Consider the following 20,673-nt stretch of genomic DNA (forward strand, 5'->3'; position numbering starts at 1 on the left):
CAAAAGCGGCTGAAACAGTGTATCAACAGGCAACTGCCAGAAATTCAAGCCAGATTCAGAAGAGGCCATGGAAACAGGGATTTCATTGCTGATGTCAGATGGGATCCTGGCTAAAAGCAAAGAATACCAGAAAGATCTTTACCTGTGTTTTATTGAATATGCAGAGGCATTTGGCTGGGTGAATCACAATAAATTGTGGATAACATTGCCAAGAATGGGAATTACAGACACTTAATTGTGTTCTTGAGGAACCTGTACATGGATTAAGAGGCAGTTGTTCGAACAGAACAAGGGGATACTGAGTGGTTTAAAGCCAGGAAAGGTGCGTGTCAGGAATGTATCGTTCCACCATAATTATTAAATCTATATGCTGAGCAAATAATTCGGGAAGCTGACCTGTATTAAGAAAGGGGCATCAGCGTTGGAGGAAGACTCATTATCAACCTGCATTACGTGGATGACACAACTCTGCTTGCTGAAAGTGAAAAGGACTTGAAGCGCTTACTGATGAAGATCAAAGACCACAGCCTTCAGTATGGATTACGCCTCAACATAAAGAAAACAAACATCCTCACAACTGGACCAATAAGCAACATCATGAAAAACAGAGACAAGATTGAGGTTGTCAAGGATTTCACTTTGCTTGGATCGATAATCAAATCCATGGAAGCAGAAGTTAAGAAATCAAAAGACACATTGCACTGGGCAAATCAGCTGCAAAAGGCCTCTTTAACATGTTGCAAAGCAAAGATGTCACCTTGAAGACTAAGGTTCCTCTGACCTAAGCCTGATGTGCACTTAAAACCTGGACAATGAATAAGAAGACCTAAGAAGAATTGACACTTTCAAGTGTGGTATTGGTGAAGAATATCAAATATATCATGGACTGCCAAAAGAACAAATCTGTCCTGGAAGAATTACAACCAGATTGCTCCTTAGAAGCAAGGATGGCGAGACTAAGTCTCACATACTTTGGACATTGTCATGGATTGAATTATGTCCCCCCCCCAAATGTGTGTATCAACTTGGTTAGGCCATGCTTCCCAGTATTGTGTGGTTGTCCTCCATTTTGTGATTGTAATTGTACATTGAAAGGATTACGGTGGGATTGTAACACCACTCTTACCCAGGTCCTCTCCCTGATCAAGGTTTCCCTGGGGTGTGGCCTGCAAGCAGAGAGTTGGGAACTTCATACCACCAAGAAAGCAGCACCAGGAGCAGAGTGCATACTTTGGACACAGAGTCCCTGCACCTGAGAAGCTCGTTGGCCAGGGGAAGATTGAGGACAAGGACATTGCTCCAGAGCCGACAGAGAGAGAAAGCCTTCCCCTGGAGCCGATGCCCGGAATTTGGACTTGTAACCTACTAGGCTGTAAGAAAATAAGTTTATCTTTGTTACAGCCAACCACTTGAGGTATTTCTGTTATGGCAGCACTAGATGACTAAGACAGACATGTTATCAAGAGGGATCAGTCCCTGGAGAAGGACATCATGCTGGTTAAAACAGAGGGCCAGCGAAAAATAGGAATACCCTCAATGAGATGGATTGACGCAGTGGTTCCAACAATTGGCTCATGCATGACAACGATTGTGAAGATGGTATAGGACCTGGCCGTATTTCATTCTGTTGTACATAGGGCCACTATGAGTTGGAACCGACTCAATGGACCTAACAACAACAACAAAAGTAAATACAGTTTCTGTCATACAGTGCAAACCCTGGTGGTGTAGTGGTTAAGAGTTTGGCTGCTAACCAAAAGATCACTAGTTTGAATACACTAGGCACTCCTTGGAAACCCTATGGGGCAGTTCTATTCTGTTCTGTAGGGTTGCTATGAGTCAGAGACAAATTATTGAAAAGAGGCAAATAGAAGTTAGAAACCCTGATGGCATAATGGTTAAGAGTTACAGCTGCTAATGAAAAAGTTGGCAGTTCAAATCCACCAGGTGCTCTTTGGAAACCCTATGGGGCAGTCCTGCTCTGTCCTATAGGGTTGCTATGAGTGGGAATCGACCCAACAGCAATGGGTTTGGGTTTGGCCATACAATGTAGCCTGTCACTTCTGGGATTATTTCTGCCGTAGCACTTGACCTATGAACAAGTAAGTTCTACAGAAAAATGTGATTTCATTATAATCCTAAATGACCATTGTTAAGAGCAGCTTGTACATGTGTTAGACATGTGACTCTAATAGGTAACCCAGTTCTCAAAAAATGTCCCTTTGCTCCCTGCACACAATCAAAATGTTTTTATAACTGACTTTTCCTTAGCTAAGTATCACCTACCTGTAAAATTATTTTTTTAATCTGTTTTTTTCCAGAAACTGCCTAGCCACTGACCACAACTGCTTACCTCCTTCTACCCCAATAACCGCCCTGCAAACAACCTAGTCTTTTTTCAGATTTTGCCTTTTAAACCTCTGTAAATGGCCAGCTTCTAGGAGTACCCTACAAAGCCTTTGTGCTATGTGTTTCCAAACTGATTATAAACTTTCTCTCCCAACAAACTTTTTTTTTTTAGTTTTCAACAGGGTAAATAACTTTTTCTTTAAAGAAATATAAAGATTTTTCTCTTTAATAAATTGCTGGCAGTGGCAGGATCCAAAGATCTATTGCCTGTGGTCAATCCATGGGACGTCAATGACTTGGACATCTTGTTGGCTGGGTCCTTTGGGTTCTCTGTTTTCTTGAAACTCTCGGGAGTTGCCTGCAGGTAAAGACTCTCAGATTTGAGCATCTGCCTTTACTACTTTGAAGCCCAATGAGGTTTATTGTTTCTCTCACTTTCTCTGATCCCTTCTTAATTTGTGAGATTTGTTCTTACTTTAAATTTGTGAGTTTTGAGCTCAGCCTTTCCCAGGATGAAGCTAGAGGAAATTGTACAAGCACTTTGGAACCTAGTCAAGGCTTTTTGGTTGGTTGGTTGGTTGTTTTATCTCACAGGTTTCTGTAAAGATTTCCCACATGCAAGTTCAAATTTAAAATAGTATAACCTTCACAGGAATATTTTAGATAAAATTTGGCCACTGTGGCGATCTTTTAAACTCTCTAAGTTAAACTGTCCTGCGCAGTAATTAGAAAATAAAGATTCCCTCATAAAACAACAGTGAGTACACTTTTATTTATTCATTTATTTTTTGGATTACTACCCGGAGGCATCCAAAAACAGCAGGAGAATAAAAGCACATCCCTAAAAGACTAAAATCTGAGGGCTTGTCACTTCTCTTGCAGTTCTCTTGCAACTTTCTCTCTTTACTTTTGGTTCACTGTCCACACATATTGTTGAATTTTTAACACTGGGTTACCAGAGACTGGGTTTGTCTTGAGCTGGTTTCCAAAAATCTGGGCTAATAATTAGAATCTAAGCTCCAGGGAGGCTGTTAATCACTTTCTTTCTTTTATGTCAGTTGTTTTTTTTTTTTTTTTTTTTCCTTGCTTTTCTAGCAATACACAGTTGGAAAAGTTCAACTGTTATTTCTCTAAGTGCACAAAGGTCTTTTTGCATGACTTTCAGTCTCTAAAGTAAGCTTTAACATACTCAAGAGCCTTCTTTCTGGGCTCCCTTTTGTTCTTAAAAACCACAAAACCACCTCTGTGGATCATGTGGGATCACAGATTGTTGAGTGTCTTCTGGAATCAAACACCACATTTCTGTGTTTGAGTTTTTTGGGAGCTCTGTTTTGTCTGTCTCTTTTGTTTTGTCAGTCTTCACGTTAACATCTTAAGAATTTTACCGGGGAGACATCCCCAGTGTTGCTCGTTCAATGTTCGTTAAAATTTTAATCAATATCACAAACAAATCCACTGTTTTATTTGTAAAACTTTCTCTGCAGAAGATAGTTTCAAGGTTAAATAAAATAAGCTACAAAATCAGAGCTCTACCCTTACTTCTATCCTTTTGTTGACTACTCTTTTCCTATATATTTCTGTTTCATTCACACTGTCCAAACCCTGCAGCACTCCCCACTATAATATTACCAAATCCAATGTCCTGAACTTCAAACAAGCTCGAGCCTTAAATAAAACTACTACCGGTCTTTTAAATTGCCTAAACTTACTTACCTGAATGAGACTGTTACCGTTCTTTTAAATTGCCTAAACTTACTTACCTAGCGCCTATTTAATTAGTATTTTAAAATTAAAAAAAAAAAATCAAGATAATATGTTATTGTTGTTAGGTGTCCTTAAGTTTGTTCTGATTCACAAGGACTCTATCTATGCACAACAGAAGGAAATGCTGCCCGATCCTGCACCATCCTCACAACTGTTGTTACGCTCGAATCAATTGTTGAAGTCACTGTGTCAATCCACCTTAAGGGTCTTCCTCTTTCTCGCTGACCCTCTACTCTACCAAGCATGATGTCCTTCTCCAGGGGCTGGTAACACGTCCAAAGTACGTGAGGTGAAGTCTCACCATCCTTGCTTTTTAGGAGCATTCTTGTTATATTTATTCCAAGACGGAATTGTTTGTTTGCCCGGCAGTCCGTGGTATATTGATGTTCTTCACCAACACCACAATTCAAAGGCACCAATTCTTCTTTGGTCTTCCTTAACCATTGTCCAGCTTTCAGATGAGTATGAGGCAATTGCAAACACCAAGGCATGGGTCAGGAGCATTAGTCCTCACAGAAACATCTCTGCTTTTTAACGTTTTAAAGAGAGACTTTGCAGCTGGACAGCCCAAGCAGTGAATTGGTTTATGTCTTGACTGCTGCTTCTTTGTATGGTGACTGTGGATCCAAGTAAAACGAAATCCTTTACAAATTCAATCTTTTCTTCATTTATCATGACATTGCTTATTGGTTCACTTGTGGAAATTTTTATTTTCTTTATGTTGAGGTAAAATTCAGACTGAAGGCTATGGTCTTTGATCTTCATCAGTAAGTGCTTCAAGTCCTATTCACTTTCAGCAAGCAAGGTTGTATTATCTGCATCATGCAGGTTGTTAATGAGTCTTCCTCCAATCCCGATGCCCCATTCTTCTTCATAGAGTCCAGCTTCTGTGATTATTTGCTCAACATACAGAATTGAATAATTATTGTGAAAGGATACAGCTCTGATGCACACCTTTCCTGTCTTTAAACCATGCAGTATTCCCGTGTTGGAAAGAATGTCCCTTGGTCTAAGTATGGATTCCTCACTGGCACACTCAAGTGTGGTGGAATTCCCATTGTATACAATGTTATCATAATATGTTATGATACACACAGTCGAATGTCTTTGCATTCAAGATAATATCTTATTTCTAAATTGACTAAACTAACCCAAAATCTACTTTGTCTGAACTTGTCAGAACCCTGCAGCTGTACCCTCTACCATTTCAGTGAAAACTTACTAAGTCTGAACTTACTTTCTTATACATAACTTCCTTTTTTTTAAGAAAACTTTAATAATCACTTTAAAAAATGCTACAAGCTAAAGAAATATCCAAACAAACATTTTAAACAAAAGAGATTTAAAAAATTACTAATTTTAATGATTGCTTAACTAGAGCCTTTACTGAACATTTTGGCCACCACCTTACAGATGAAAATATTTAAATAGATTTAATTCTTTATATGTAAACAGCTTGCACCCTAAATTGGCTAAATGGATCAAGATTCACCAATCAGACTGAGAAGCTATCTTCATCATTGAATTTATCAACCTTATTCTCACATTGGCCCAGACCTTAGAACAAAAACTACAGGCAAAAAAAAAAAAAACTTGTTAATTTCCCAAAACTCTCTAGACCACAAACCTATTGTTGGTTTATATTGTAAGAAACCAGGTCATCTTAAAAAATAATGTCTTAAATTGGAAAAAAAAAAAAAAAAAAGAGCACAAAAAACAAAATCAACCCTTTACCATTCACTAGCCTAGCAACTGCCTGCATGACTGGCCTATAAACTCTATACTCCTGTAGATTTTATGAAAGATTTTCCAATGGTGATTTTAAATAAAACCTCTCTCTTGAAATACTAAAACTACAAAAAGAAAGGTCAATAATCAAAAACAGCTCCTTTTATCTCAGGTTATTAATTAGTCTTCTTCCAATTCTGATGGCACATTCTTCTTATAGCCCAGCTTCTCTGATTATTGGCTCAGCATACGGAATGAATAAATATAGTGTAAGGATACAACCATAGTGCACACCTTTCTTGACTTTAACCCTCACAGCACCCCTTGTTCTGTTCCAACAACTGCCTCTTACTTTATGTACAGGATCCACATGAGCACAATTGTTTTGTGTTATCAATTCTTTACAATGTTATCCATAATGTTATGAGCCACACAGTCAAATGCCTTTGCATACTCAATAAAATACAGGTTAACACATGAAAATTGCACGATGAGTAAGTAAGGACCAAAAAAGAATTGACGCCTTTGAATTGTGGTCTTGGCAAAAAATACTGAGTACAGCATGGACTGCCAAAAGAACAAACAAATCTGTCTTGGAAGAAGGATAACCAGAATGCTCCTTAGAAGCAAGGATGGTGAGACTATGTCTCATATGCTTTGGACATGTTGTCAGGAGGGATCAATCCCTGGAGAAGAACATCATGCTTCATGAAGTAGAGGGTCAGGGGAAAAAAGGAATACCCTCAATAAGATGGATTGACACATTGGGTGCAACAATGGGCTCAAGCATAACAATGATTGTGAGGATGGAGCAGGATTGGGCAGTGTTTCCTTCTGTTGTACATAGGCTCACTATGAGTTGGAACTGACTCAATGGCACCTAGCAACAACAACACCAACATCTTTCTGGTATTCTCTGCTTTCAGCCAAGATCCATCTGACATCACCAGTGATATCCCTCATTCCACATCCTCTTCTGCATCTGACTTGATCTTCTGGCAGTTCACTGTTTATGTACTCTTGTGACTACTTTTGAATGATCTTCAGCAAAATTTTACTTGTGTGTGATATTAATGATATTGTTCAATGCTTTCCACATTCTGTTAAAAAAATTTCTGTTGGATTACCTTTTTTGAAATGAGCACAGTTGGTTAGCCGGGTAGCTGTTTTCCAAATTTCTTGGTGTGATCCAGCGAGCAGTTCCAGCACTTCATCCCTTCGTTCAAGCATCTCATCTGGTATTGTCAATTCCTGCAGCCTTGTTTTTCACCAGTGTTTCAGTGGAGGTTGGACCTCTTCCTTCAGTAACATCCATTCTTGATCATATATTACCTCTTGAAATAGTTGAATGTCGACCAATTCTTTTTGGTACTGTGGTTCTGTATTCCTTCAATCTTCTTTTGTTGCTCCCTGCAAAGTTCAATATTTTTCCTGTGGAATCCTTGAGTATCACAACTGGAGGCTTGAATGTTTTCTTCAGTTCTTTCAGTTTGAGAAATGCTGAGCAGATCTTTCCATTCTGGTTTTCTAAGTCCACATCTTTGCACATTTTATTATAATACTTTACTTTGTTTTCTCAAGCCTCCCTTTGAAATCTTCTGTTCAGCTCTTTTACTTTATCATTTCTTCTTTTCACTTTACCTACTTTATGTGCAAGTGCAACTTTGAGGGTCTCTCCTTACATCCACTTTGTTATTTTCTTTCTTTACTGCCTTTTTAGTGACCTTTCACTTTTTCTGTGTATGATGACCTTGATGTCATTCCACAACTCATCTGGACATCCATATTCAATGCAGCAAATCCTTTCTAGAAATGGTCTCTAAATTCAAGTAGAATATACTCAAGGTCATAGTTTGGATATGAGGGACACGTTCTAATTTTCTTCAGCTTCAACTTGAACTTTCATATGAACATTTGATCATCCATTCCACAGTCAGTCCCTGGCCTTGTTCTGACTAGTAATATTTAACTTCTCTTTCAACTCTACCCACAAATGTAGTTGATTTGATTCCTGTGTATTACATCTGGCAAGGTCCACGTGTACAGTCAAGATTTATTTTGTTGAAAAAATGTACTTGCAATGAAGAAGTCACTGGTCTTGCAAGCTTCTATCATGCTGTCTATGAGTCATTTCTATTACCAAGGCCATATTTTCCAACTACCAACCCTTCTTTGTTTCCAGCTTTTGCATTTCAGCCACCTAAAATTATCAATGCACCTTGATTTATGTTTGATCCATTTCAGACCGCAGAAGTTGGTCAAAGTCTTGAACTTCCTCATCTTTTGCTTTAGTGGTTGGTGCATAAATGTGAATAATAGGCATATTAGGTAGTTTCCTTATAGGCAAATAGATATTATCCTACCACTTACAGTGTTGCACTTCAGAATAGATCTAGAATGTTCTTTTAGACAAAGTATGTGACACCATTTCTCTTCAAATTGTCATTCCTGGCATAGTAGACCATATGATTGTCAGATTCAAAGTGGCTAACACCAGTCCATTTCAGCTCACTAATGCCTAGGATATAGATGTTTGTGTGTTCCATTTCATTTTGGACCACTTCTAACTTTCCTAAATTAATGCTTCATTCGTACAGTCCATGTTCCAATTATTAATGGATGTTTGTAGCTGTTTCTTCTCATTTTGAGTCATGCCACAACACCAGACGAAGGTCCTGGAAGCTTGACTCCATCCATCTCATTAAGGTCGAATATACTTTCAGGAGGGAGCTCTTTCCTAATCTTATTTTCGTGCCTTCTGACGTGAGGAACTCATCTCACAGCACTGTATCAGACAATGTTTCTCTGCTATTCATAGGTTTTTTGCTGCCCAAGTTTTTCAGAAGTAGACTGCCAGGTCCTTCTTCCTAGTCTGTCTTAGCCTGGAAGCTCCCCTGAAACCTGTCCACCACGGTATACATACTAGTACTTGAAATACCAGTGGTAAAGCTTCCAGTATCACAGCAACATGAAAGACACTGATCTACAATAAACTGACAGTCATATGGTAGGTATGTATATATAGAGAGATTTATCCCAAGGAAATAGTTCATGTGGTTGCAGACGCTGGCAAATACCAAGTCCACGGGTCACATGTCAGGCTGGAGGCTTCTCCATAGTTCTTCACATAGTTCATGTGGTTGCAGAGGCTGGCAAATACTAAATCTATGGGTCACATGTCAGGCTGACTCACATAGCTGCAGAGGCTGACAAACCCAAGACATAGGTTGGATGGCAGTCTGCTGGCTCAAAGTTGCAATGGCTGATGAATCCAAGTTCAGCAGGTAACACATCAGGCTGCTGGCCTAAATTCCAACAACCAGAAGTCCAATGCTGATAAACAGAACGCAGGATGCAGAGCAAACAAAAGCCGGTGAGCTTCACCAGAAAGTCCATATATATTGGATGCAGGCAACATGCTCAAGGAAACTGCTTTGCACGTAATTGGCTACCCATAACATATATCATTATGGAGGTGATTTCTTTATATGAGATGTCAACATGGGGGTGATTACATCATTATACTACTGCCAAAGTATATCATAACTGGCAAACCACTGAGAATCATGGCCCATTAAAGTGGACAGAAAACTTTAATTATTAAAGCCTATCCCATGTCAGCTTGGGACCTGTGCACATCTTCTTAAACCATACATAATCTCTGGTTAAGACAATTATAAAGTGATACTACAACTAATATGATACAACTAACACGTGTACAACCAAAAATGCACTGCCCTTCTTTGCATCGTATATTTTATAAGTTAAGAAAACAAAAATATTTGAGGCACACACACAAGGAAGAAATACTCATAAAAATGAAAATCCTCTTTTCTGCATCTGGTCACCTGGTTGTAACTGGTATTTAGAACTACCTTCTTCCACTACTCATTGCCTATTCCCTTTGCCCTCAGGAAGCACCTCAGCAGATCTTGGTTTTTTCCTGGCAGAGTGAACCAAATCTTCAATCCTGAAGAGTCTAGGCCGTTAGTAGTCCTGTCAGAATTGGGTTGCTATTGTTTCACGTTGACTTTAACGACAAGGAATGTTAGTACTAAGAGATGCCCTAAGAGATCTCCTGCATTCCAGACATACTCTTCTTTATCTCCGTTACGTAATATCAATCTGACTTGCTCTTGGTAATCTAGATCAGTCACACCAGCCAATATGGTAACTCCCTTTTTTGCCTGTAGATTCAGAAACATGAAGAGCTCAAAGTGGCCAGGGGGCATTCTTAGCTTCCAGTTCAATGGAATCAGTGATGTCTCTAGATGGGAGCATTCCTCCCTTGGGTACTAAGACCTCTAGACCAACAGAATATAGGGTCGTGGGCACAGGAAACAAAAATTTTGTGAATGAGTCATTAGGGGTAATAGTGAGTGGTGCCATTACCATTTCTACCCCTTGACTCCTGAAACCATGAATCCTGGCTATGGGAGAAACAGCATTATGTATAGGACATTTGTTTAAAGCACGTACAGCCTTCTGGAGAGCATTGCCCCAACCCTGCAAAGTATTAAATCCAAATTGTGTCTCTAGAAGGCCATTCCATCATTTTCTCAAGCTAGCTGTTTCAGGCTGCTGGGTAACACCTAAGACTAATGAATTCCATAAACATGGGCCCATTGCCACACTTCATTCATAAGCTGTGAAGCGAGTCCCACAATACGACGTGGTGCTGTGTGAGATACCATGACGGTATATGAGGCATTTTATAAGTCCATGGATAGTAGTTTTGGAAGAAGCATTGCTTGTAGGAAAGAAAATCCCTATCCAGAGTAAGTGTCTATTCCAGTAAGAACAAAACATTGCCCTCTCCGTGAGGGATGTGGTCCAATGTAATCAACCTGCCACCAGTTTGCAGGCTGATCACCTCAAAGAGCTGTGCTGTGTCAGGGACTCAGTTTTGGTCTCTGCTGCTAGAGGATTGGGCATTCAGCAGTGTTTGCAGTTAAACTGGTCTTGGTGAATGGAAGTCAATGTTACTGAGCCGATGCATGACTTCCATCCCTGTCATCATGGCCACATTGTTCATGAACCCATTGGGCAATGACTTGAGTGGCTGGGGAGAGGATGACCGGTTTCCACAGAATACTTCATCCTATCCACTTGATTGTTAAAATTCTCCTTTGTTGAGATCACTTTTTGGTGAGCATTCACATGAGATAAAAATATCTTCACTTCTTTGGCCCATTCAGAGAGGTCTATCCCACTTGCCTCTTCCCCAAACCTCTTTGTCTACAATTTTCCAACCATGTTCCTTCCAAGTTCCTGAATGTCCCATCAAATCTCTGGGCAAAGACCATGAATCAGTATACAATTGCATATCTGGCCATTTCTCCTTCCAAGCAAAGTGAACAACCACGTGGACTGCTCAAAGTTCTGCACATTGGGAGGATGTCCCTTCACCACTATCCTTCAGCAAGGTACAAGAAAGGAGCTGTAGTGCTGCTGTTGTCAGTTTTAAGTGGTGCCTGAATATCCCACAAAACCATCTATAAATCAGGTGTGAATTTTCTCTTCCTGAGCCAAATGATCCTAAGGAACTCCCCATGAGGCCATAGGTGCAGACTGGGAGATAAAAGGTAATGTGACAGGAGTGGAGACCGCTGTCATTTGGGCCAGTTCCTAATGCAACTAACTTGTGTCTTCAGGTCCTGCTCAGTCCTGATCTTGTGTATACCAGTTCCATTTAATGATAGAGTGCTGCCATGCACATCAGACTTTATGGTTCTGTGGGTCAGAGTTCATGACCGGCAGCTCAGTCCATGTTGTGACTTGGTGGCCCATCTTTAAGCTTTCAGTCTCTACTAAGGCCTAGTAACAAGCCAAAAGCTCTTTTTCAAAAGTAGAGTAATTATTTGCAGAGGATAACAAGGCTTTGTGCCAAAATGCTAAGGGTCTGAACTGTCATTCTCCAATAGGGGCCTGACAAAGACTCTAAACAGCATCTCTGTCCGCCACTGCCACTTCAATCACTGTTGGATCAGCCAGATCCTATGGTACAAGTGGCAGACCACTTGTATGTCAGGCTGAACCTGTTGGAGAGCCTTCTCTTATTCTGAGCCCCACTTTAAACTAGCAGTTTTTTGAGTCACCTGATAAATACGCTGAAGTAGCACACAGAAATGAATGATATGTTGCCTCCAAAATCCAGAGGACCTCTAGTCATTGTGCCTTGTTTTTTGATTATAGGAGGTGAGATGCGATAATTTGTCCTTCGTCTTAGAAGGAACATCTCGATATTCCCCACCCCACTGGATCCCTAGAAATTTTACTGAGTAGGAAGCCTCCTGAATTTTTGTTAGATTAATTTCCTCTTCTCCAGCACAGAAAAGTTTTACCAATAATTCTAGTGTTATTGACACTTCTTCCTTGCTTGGTCCAATATGCACAATGCCATCAATGTAATGGACCATTGTGTTATCTAGCTGGATGGAAAGGTGATCAAGATCTCTTCAGACTAAATTATGACATAGGGCTGGAGAGTTGATATACCTCTGTGGAAGGACACTATAAGTGTATTGCTAGCCTTGCCGGCTGAAGGCAAACTGCTTCTGGTGGTCCTTCAAAACAGGAAAGGATAAAAATTCATTAGCCAGCTCAATAGGTGCCACACACCAGGATCCAGGAGATGTATTAGTTTACTCAAGTAATGAAACCTTATCTGGAAAAGCAGCTGCAATTGGAGTTACCAGCTGGTTAAGTTTTCAATAATCCATTGTCATTCTCCAAGATCCATCTGTTTTTTGCTCAGGCTGAATAGGCGACTTGAATGTGAACGTGTTGGAAATCACCACCCCTGCATTCTTCGAGTCCTTGATGGTGTCAGTAATGTTTACAATCCCTTCAGGAATACAGTATTGTTTTGTTTATTATTTTCCTAGGTAGGGGCAGTTCTAATGGCTTCCCCTGGGCTATTCCTACCTTTTTAATCCTTAGTACATTTGTCCGGGATTCAAAGTGGGTTTCTGCCAGTTGTTGAGTATATCTACTCCAATTATATATTCTAGAACTGGGGGAATCAATTCAGGATATGTTTGTGACCCACTGGACCTACTGAGATGCATGTCACTTAAGACTTCATTAATAACTGGACCTCCATATGCCCCTACTGCGACTGGTGAGCCACAGTGAAATTCTGGGTCTCCTGGAATTAGTGTCAGTTCAGAGCCAGTATCCATTAATCCCTATAGAGTCTGATTATTTCCTTTATCCCAGTGAACATTCACTTTTGTAAAAGGCTGTTGGTACCTTTGGGGAAACCTGGGAGAAAGATTAACAATATAAATTTTTGGCAGCATAGTGGAGTCCTTCATCAACAGAATCTGTCTTCCCCTTCGTTCAAATTGTTGTGGGTCTGTAAACTCACTCAAAACTTGGAATTTATTAATGGGCAGTGACTCTCTATTCTGGTGATCTGAGTTAGACTGCTGTTCACTTGACCTAGATTTCTTCCATTTGTATTGATCTAGTAGGTTTTCTATATAATTCATTCCTAGGGATGTCATGGCTAAGTAGCCAATGCTGTAAGGAGACATGAGTCAGACTATTCTGATTACTGCTTTTATTCCTCTGTCCATTAACCTTGAGGTTTGATTTTGTATCAGCCATTAAGTTAACTATACCCACCTTGTCTTCGTAGATCAAGTGCTATCATTTGCCCTCTACCACCATGAAGTCAAATCAGCCTCTTTGTAGTTAAGTATCTTAATTCATTTAGGATAGTTCAAACTGTCAAACTGCACTTCCATAAAATAGCAATCACAGCAGTCTTTGAGGACACTGGGGCGCTCTTCACAAATTTTTCCCTCACCTTGGCAGTAAAAGCTGTGTCCACTGGGCACTCCATTTGTGAGTCTGTGACTCTAACCTGATATATCCACTCCAACATGCCAATTTCCCTAAGCCTTTGGATACCTTCTTCTACAGTATACCTAGTAGGTCTGGCAATACAACTCAATTTAACGTAGGTCACCACATAATCCATGCTTCAGCAACCCAGCTAAAAACACTTTTAGGTCCTTTCCCAACCTCTTGAGCTGAAACATCGAAAGAAGAATCTGTGCTTAGTGCGTCCATATCAGTAAAGTCTGACTGATTCATCTTTATGTTCCTTGCACCACTTTAATAGTCATTTTCACACATATTCCCCCAGGTTTCAGTTTGTACACATTACAGAATTCAAGCAGTTCTTTTGGAGTGTAGCATACCTCCTCCTGGGTCACGCTTTGTACTTTACCTTTTAGGGCTTGTTGGAACTTAAGTCTAGTTATAAGCCTGGAAGTTAAAATGGGTGGTTTGGGAGTGTTTTGAGAATATTCAGCATCGTCTTTTAAGGCATTAGCCTCAGGTGTTGAGCCAGTCAATGAATGACTCAGCCACCTTCCCAGGAAATGATTCAGATGTAGGCCCTGGAGATATTGCAAACAAAGGATCTTCTTACGCAGCTGGGTTAATCTCATCAGATGGCAGTGGAGGAGTTAATCATTTTCTTTAGCATGAGCGATTCAATGGAATTTAGGGACTCAGTGTCCCCAGATTCCTGAGTATATGTACATATGTCCCCATCTCAAGTTTAAGGATCCTGTTTCTTCTCACTAAATGCTCTCCCTTAAGCTTCAGACCCTATCTGAGGCTGGAAATTCAGTTGGAGTTATAATTCTGTCACTCTTATGATTTTTGGCAATATCACCCCGTTACTATAAGAAATAAGGCTTACTCAGGGCATAAGTGGCAACTTTGAGATTTTTATGTAGTCCTTGAGCTTTGAGTCTGAAGTCCTCAGAGAATTGCTTTCTTTCACTACATTGTATAGCAAAAGTAGAGCTAACCAACCAGTTTCCTTATACTTCACCTTTTGACGAAATTATAGAAAACTACCAAATATGTGATCACCCAGAGCCTCATCTTTCACCAATACTTGATATATTGGTGGTGGAATTTTGTGCATTTATATTACCATCTCATGCCATGTTTCAGCACTGCACTTGTTACCACTGGAATCAAATCGATGGTATCTGCTGAAAGGGCCCATAGAAAAGGTCAATATCATCAGTCAAAACAACCCAGGGGCCAACTGTGGAGCAAACCATCAATTGCTTATATGCAAGTTCAAGCTGAAGTTGAAGAAAATCAGAACAAGTTGATGAGAGCCAAAGTATGACCTTCAATATACCCCACCTGAATTTATAGACCATCTCAAAAATAGATTTGACATATTGAACACAAATGACTGAAGACCAGACCAGTTGTGGAATGACATCAAGGACATCATATATGAAGAAAGCAAGAGGCATTAAGAAGACACGAAAATAAAAGACTAAACTACATATCACAAGAGATTCTGAAACTTCCCTTCCATGTACATTAGCCAAACTGAAAGGAAGAAATGATGATGGAAAAGAGCTGAACAGAAGATTTCAAAGGGGGAGTGGAGAAGACAAAATAAAGTATTATAATGAAATGTGCAACTACCTGAAAATAAAAAACCAAAAGGGAAGAAAATGCTCAGCATTTCTGAAGCTGAAGAAAAGATTCAAGCTTTGGGTTGCAATACTGAAGAATTCTCTGGGAAAAATATAAAACAACACAGAAGGCATCAAAACAAGATGGAAGGAATACTCAGAATCACTGTACCAAAAAGAACCGGTCCATGTTCAACCATTTCAGGAAGTAGCATGTGATCAAGAAATGATAGTACTGGAGGAAGAGGTCAAAGCTCCACTGAAGACATTGGTGATAAATAAGGCTCCAGGAATTGACTGAATACCAATTGAGATGTTTCAACAAAGCAATGCAGCACTAGAAGCACTCAATCATCTATGCCAAGAAATTTGGAAAACAGCTTCATGGCCAACAAACTGGAAGAGATCCATATTTTTACCCATTCCAAAGAAAGGTGATTACACAGAATTTGGAAATTATCAAAATATATCATTAATATCACACACAAGTAAAATTTCACTGAAGATCATTCAAAAGTGGTGTTACAGTAGTATATAGACAGGAAACAGCCATAAATTCAAGTTGGATTCAGAAGAGGACACAGGATGAAGAATATCATTGCTGATGTCAGAGGAATCAGAGCTAAAAGCAGAGAATACCAGAAATATGTTTAACTGTGTTTTATTGACTATGCAAAGGCATTCGGCTGCAAGGATCATGACAAATTGTGCATAACATTGCAATGACTAGAAATTCCAGTACACATGATTGTGCCCCTGAGGAACCTGTACCTAGACCAAGAGGCAGTCATTCAAATAGAACAAGCGGATACTGCGTGGTTTAAAGACAGGAAAGGTTCGTGTCAGGGGTTTATCCTTTCATCATAATTATTCAGTCTGTATGCTGAGCAAAGAATTTGAGAATCTGGACTACTTGGAGAAGAATGAGGCATCGGGTTTTGAGAAAGACTCATGAACAACCTTCAATATACAGATCACACAACCTTACTTTCTGAAAGTGAAGAGGACTTGAAGCACTTACAGATGAAGTAAACAAACAAAAAAATAAAGAAAGCAAAAATCCTAACAACTGGACCAATAAGCAACATCATGATAAAGAGAGAAAAGATTGAAGTTTTCAATGATTTCATTTAATTTGGATCCATAATAACTCCCATGGAAGCAGCAATCAGGAAATAAAATGATGTGTTATATGGGCAAATCTACAGCAAAAGATCTCTCTAAAGTGTTAAAAAGCAAATATACCTCTTTAAGGACCGAGGTGAAGCTTACCCAAGCCATGGTGCTTTCAATTGCCTCAGGTGCATGTGATAGCTTGAGAATGAATAAGGAAGATGAAAGAAGAATTCATGACTTTGAATTATGGTTTTGGTGAAGAATATTGAATATACTATAGGCTGCCTGAAGAATGAACAAATCTGTCTTGGAGGAAGTGTAGCCAGAATGTTCCTAGAAGCAAGGAAGGTGAGACTTTGTCTCACATACTGTGGACATGTTATCAGGAGGAACCAGTTCCTGGAGAAGGACATCATGTTGGTAGAGGATCAGCTAAAATGAGGAAGATCCTCAATGAGATGGATTGAAACAGAGGCTTCAACAATGGGCTCAAGCATAGCAAGGATTTTGAGGATGGGCCAGGATTGGATAGCGTTTCCTTCTGTTGTCCACAGGATCACTATGAGTCAGAGTCAACTCAACAGCACTTAAGAAAAAGAAGATCCAAATATCTTAGGCTGGTTCTCTCAAGAAGCAAAGGCAGCGATTACTGTGTACATGTATGTGGGTTTTTATGTATGTATATACATAGAGAGAGAGATTTATCTCAAGGTGATGGCTCAAGGAGTTGCAGGGGCTGACAAGTCTTGAGTCTGTGGGTCACACATCAGGCTAGAGAATTCTTCTGAAACCTGTAGCTGCAGGGACTAAGGAAAGCAAGATCCATACATGAGACAGCAGGCTGTTGGCCCAAGTCTGAAGAACTGGAAATCAGATCCTGATGATCTGAATGCAGGATTCAGAGCAGAGCAAAAGCCAACAACCTTTGCCAGAAAGTCCACACATACTTGATACAGGCCATACTCCTAAGGAAACTCTCTTTCAACTGGTTGGCTATGCATAACAGATCTCATCATGGAGGTGATTACATTGTATCGCCACTCAACGTGGAGATGATTACATCATTATACAACTACCAAACTACATCATAACTGGGGAAGCACTGAGAATCACCTCCCAGCCTAGCTGACACACAACTTTAATGATCAAAAATCTCAACTGAAAAGAATTTTCTCGAAATAGTTTCTCTTCAATTTCCAACAAGACCAGTTCCCTAGGATATACGTTCTTTCAAACAATGTGTTTGAGTCTTTACTCTTCAATCTTGTAAGCAGAAAAAGAACTATAATTAAATGACTAATCATGCAATTAAAGATCATTTCTTCTTCCCCATAAAGACAGGGAAGAAAATGTTTGGTTTTTTCCTTGTTTGTTTTTTTCCTTCTAGATCTCTTTGCATTGTGCCTGTTGTTGTTATTTGTTGTTAGTTGCCATTGAGTCAGCTCTAACTCCTGGTGACCTTATATACAAGAGAAAGAAACGTAGCCCAGTTTTGAGCCATCTTCATTACCATTGGGATCTTTGAATTCATTTTTTGCAGCTATTATGTAAATCCACTTCATTCAGATTTTCCCTCTTTTTAGCAATTGCCTAATAAACACCAACTCAATGAATAATCAACATATAGATGGTAAAGGGAGGATACGAGATTTTCCTTAAATATTGCACACATTATCTTTCATTTAAAAAATGGGTTTTAAAGAAGTTACAGATATTTAAGTCAAAAGTTCTGTGATTTGAAGATGTCTGAGGTCAATAGGGAGCCCTGGTGGCGCAGTGAACAACCATCAGCTGGTAACCAAATGGTTGGCAGGTCAGCAGTTCAAACCTAGCACTCACTCCTTGGAAACCCTGTGAGGCAGTCCTGCTCTGCTCTATAGGGTCGCTATGAGTCAGAGTCAACTCAACGGCAACAGCCTTGGGTTTTTTTGGAAGTCAATTTATAATTACATAAAGTTACAGTAAGTAATTTAATGTGACGAGCTGGTATCACAGCTGGGCGTTTGAGCCCACACTAGCAGAATATGGACCAAGGAAAGAATAAAACAAACCAACAGTGGTAATGGATGAAGTACTAAAACATTATCGACAACTTTTGCAATTGTGGTTTTCTTCCTGAGATGCACAAATAAATACTTAATTTAACCCTTTTCAATCCAAATAGAGCAGTGTTTCTCAACTTTTCTTTCACAAGTGTCCCCATAAGGAGCTACGTTAAACAATTTTTCCGCCTCACTTCTGTCCATGAAAATGTAATAACCCAAATGCACTGTTATGTATATTTCTATAGTGTGTATATATACTGTATGTACTGTATATGCCTCTGTGCTTTATATATAAAAACTAGAGTTTTTTTACCCCAGAAGAAGCAATTATTTTCCTCTAAGACAATAATTCTGCCCCTGTTGAGAATGTATGAACTAGAGTGATTCTTTTAAAATAATGATGCATAATCAGCAAATTCATAAGCACCTCAAAAATAAATGTAACAGAACTGAAAGATTCAGACCATGTCTTTGCTGCCTTAAGGCTCCCAAGTGCTTTGAACAAGAAACCGTGGTGAAGGCTTCTGTAAATATCACATTATCATAAGCGGCCCATTTTTATTTTGCAGTAGGAGCACACATTTTATCCAATATTAGAATAGATTATTGAGATTATTTTACAATTAATTATGTAACCAGAATATGTAAAACTGATCACATGGAAAGACCATGTGTTCCAAGTGAGCTTACTGCTCTAAGAAATAGGCTGTTGGAACTCATTTTTCTAGTGTTCAGGGCCCTGAGACTAAATAACTTCTTTTAATGAGCAATTACATCCGCAAAAATAAATGACCTCATCTCACTTGAATATCTGAAACCATAAATTTCTTCCAAAAAAAAAAAAAAAATGAGAACTGTACACAAATGGTTCATGTTATATGCACCTTTCTTTTCCGTTCTAGGAAACCTGGTGGCGAAGTGGTTAAGTGTTCAGCTGCTAACCTAAAGGTCAGCAGTTTGAATCCACCAGCTGCTCCTTAGAAACCCTATGGGGCAGTGGTATTTTGTCCTGCAAGGTCACTATGAGTCAGAATCAACTCAACAGCAAAGATTTTTTTTTTTTTTTTGGATTTCTGTATTGATTAGTATTTTTTATAGGTGTTCTATTTTAGATGCCAGAAAGATTATGAAATACTAATGAATATGAAATAATATACCTATCACCTGCTTAGAAGTATTTTGTGTTTCTTGTCAATAACAATATCAAAAGCAATTTATTAATACTATTGTTGTTAGCTGCACTCAAGTCAGCCTCTAACACATCTCAACCCCTGGAACAACAGAAGTAAATGCTGCCTGGTCCTGTGCCATCTACATGATTGGTTGTGGATTAGAATGTTGCGATCCATAGGGTTTCCACTGACTGATGTCTGGAAATAGATCACCAGACTTTTCTTCAAAGTTTATTTTAGTCTGGAAGGTCCACCAAAACCTCTTCTACATCATAGACACACACAAGACTCCACTGACAAACCGGTGGTGGCTGTACATGAGGTGCCTTGGCCAGGAATCCAACCAGGTTGTTGAGAGCATCAAAGGCAAGGATTTAGCTACTGAACAACCAATGCCCCCTTAATTTATTACATGCTGATACATTTCACCTTCTTTCTGGGTCTTTAACTATTCAAAACTGTGTTACCTTCAATGAGGACAGCACGCAAGTTTTTACTGATATCCCTTGTGATACCCAGAGCATTCCATGGATCAAGGGAACCGCTGGAAAAGATGATTTTGCTTCCATTCACATTGAAGCCACCGTAGTAACTGTTGAGGGCTTCAGCGCTCTGCCTCAGTGAACTGAAACTGTACTCTGAACCAAACAGATCTGAACATTTATCAAGAAAATACCTGTAAAGATAATAAGATAAAAATTTAGATTCTGGAGAGCAGGGTTGAGGAGTATAAGAAAGTCATCTACAGAAAGAGTGTGATGTTTTTGTTTCTTTTTAGTTATTTTATTTTCCTCTGCAAACCTGACTTACTAAATAGCTAAAATAAACTCTTCAGTTTAAGAAAGAAATGATCTCTCTTTCTATCTCTTTATCTATATATCTATCTGTGTATCTATGTATCTATCTATCTAATCTATCTACCTATCTATAATCTATCTAACTATCCCAGACCAGTCACTCCTCCTATGAGGTTCTCTAGTAGTTTAGCACAGAGAAATGTGGCCAACAAAGCACTTGTCTACCTGGAACCTT

General features: G+C 39.3%; 1 long non-coding RNA gene across 1 annotated transcript in view; it reads right to left on the reverse strand.

Moving 5' to 3' along the window:
* Positions 1-20,174, reverse strand: part of LOC135231533 (uncharacterized) — a 35,513-nt gene extending 15,339 nt beyond the window's left edge. Inside the window, exon 1 of the long non-coding RNA XR_010322230.1 lies at positions 20,109-20,174. This is a non-coding gene — a long non-coding RNA (uncharacterized LOC135231533). The remainder of the gene's footprint in view (positions 1-20,108) is intronic.
* Between the last annotated feature and the right edge of the window lie 499 nt (positions 20,175-20,673).

The sequence above is a fragment of the Loxodonta africana genome, chromosome 6 (assembly GCF_030014295.1).
Source record: "Loxodonta africana isolate mLoxAfr1 chromosome 6, mLoxAfr1.hap2, whole genome shotgun sequence".
NCBI classification, from domain to species: Eukaryota; Metazoa; Chordata; class Mammalia; order Proboscidea; family Elephantidae; genus Loxodonta; species Loxodonta africana.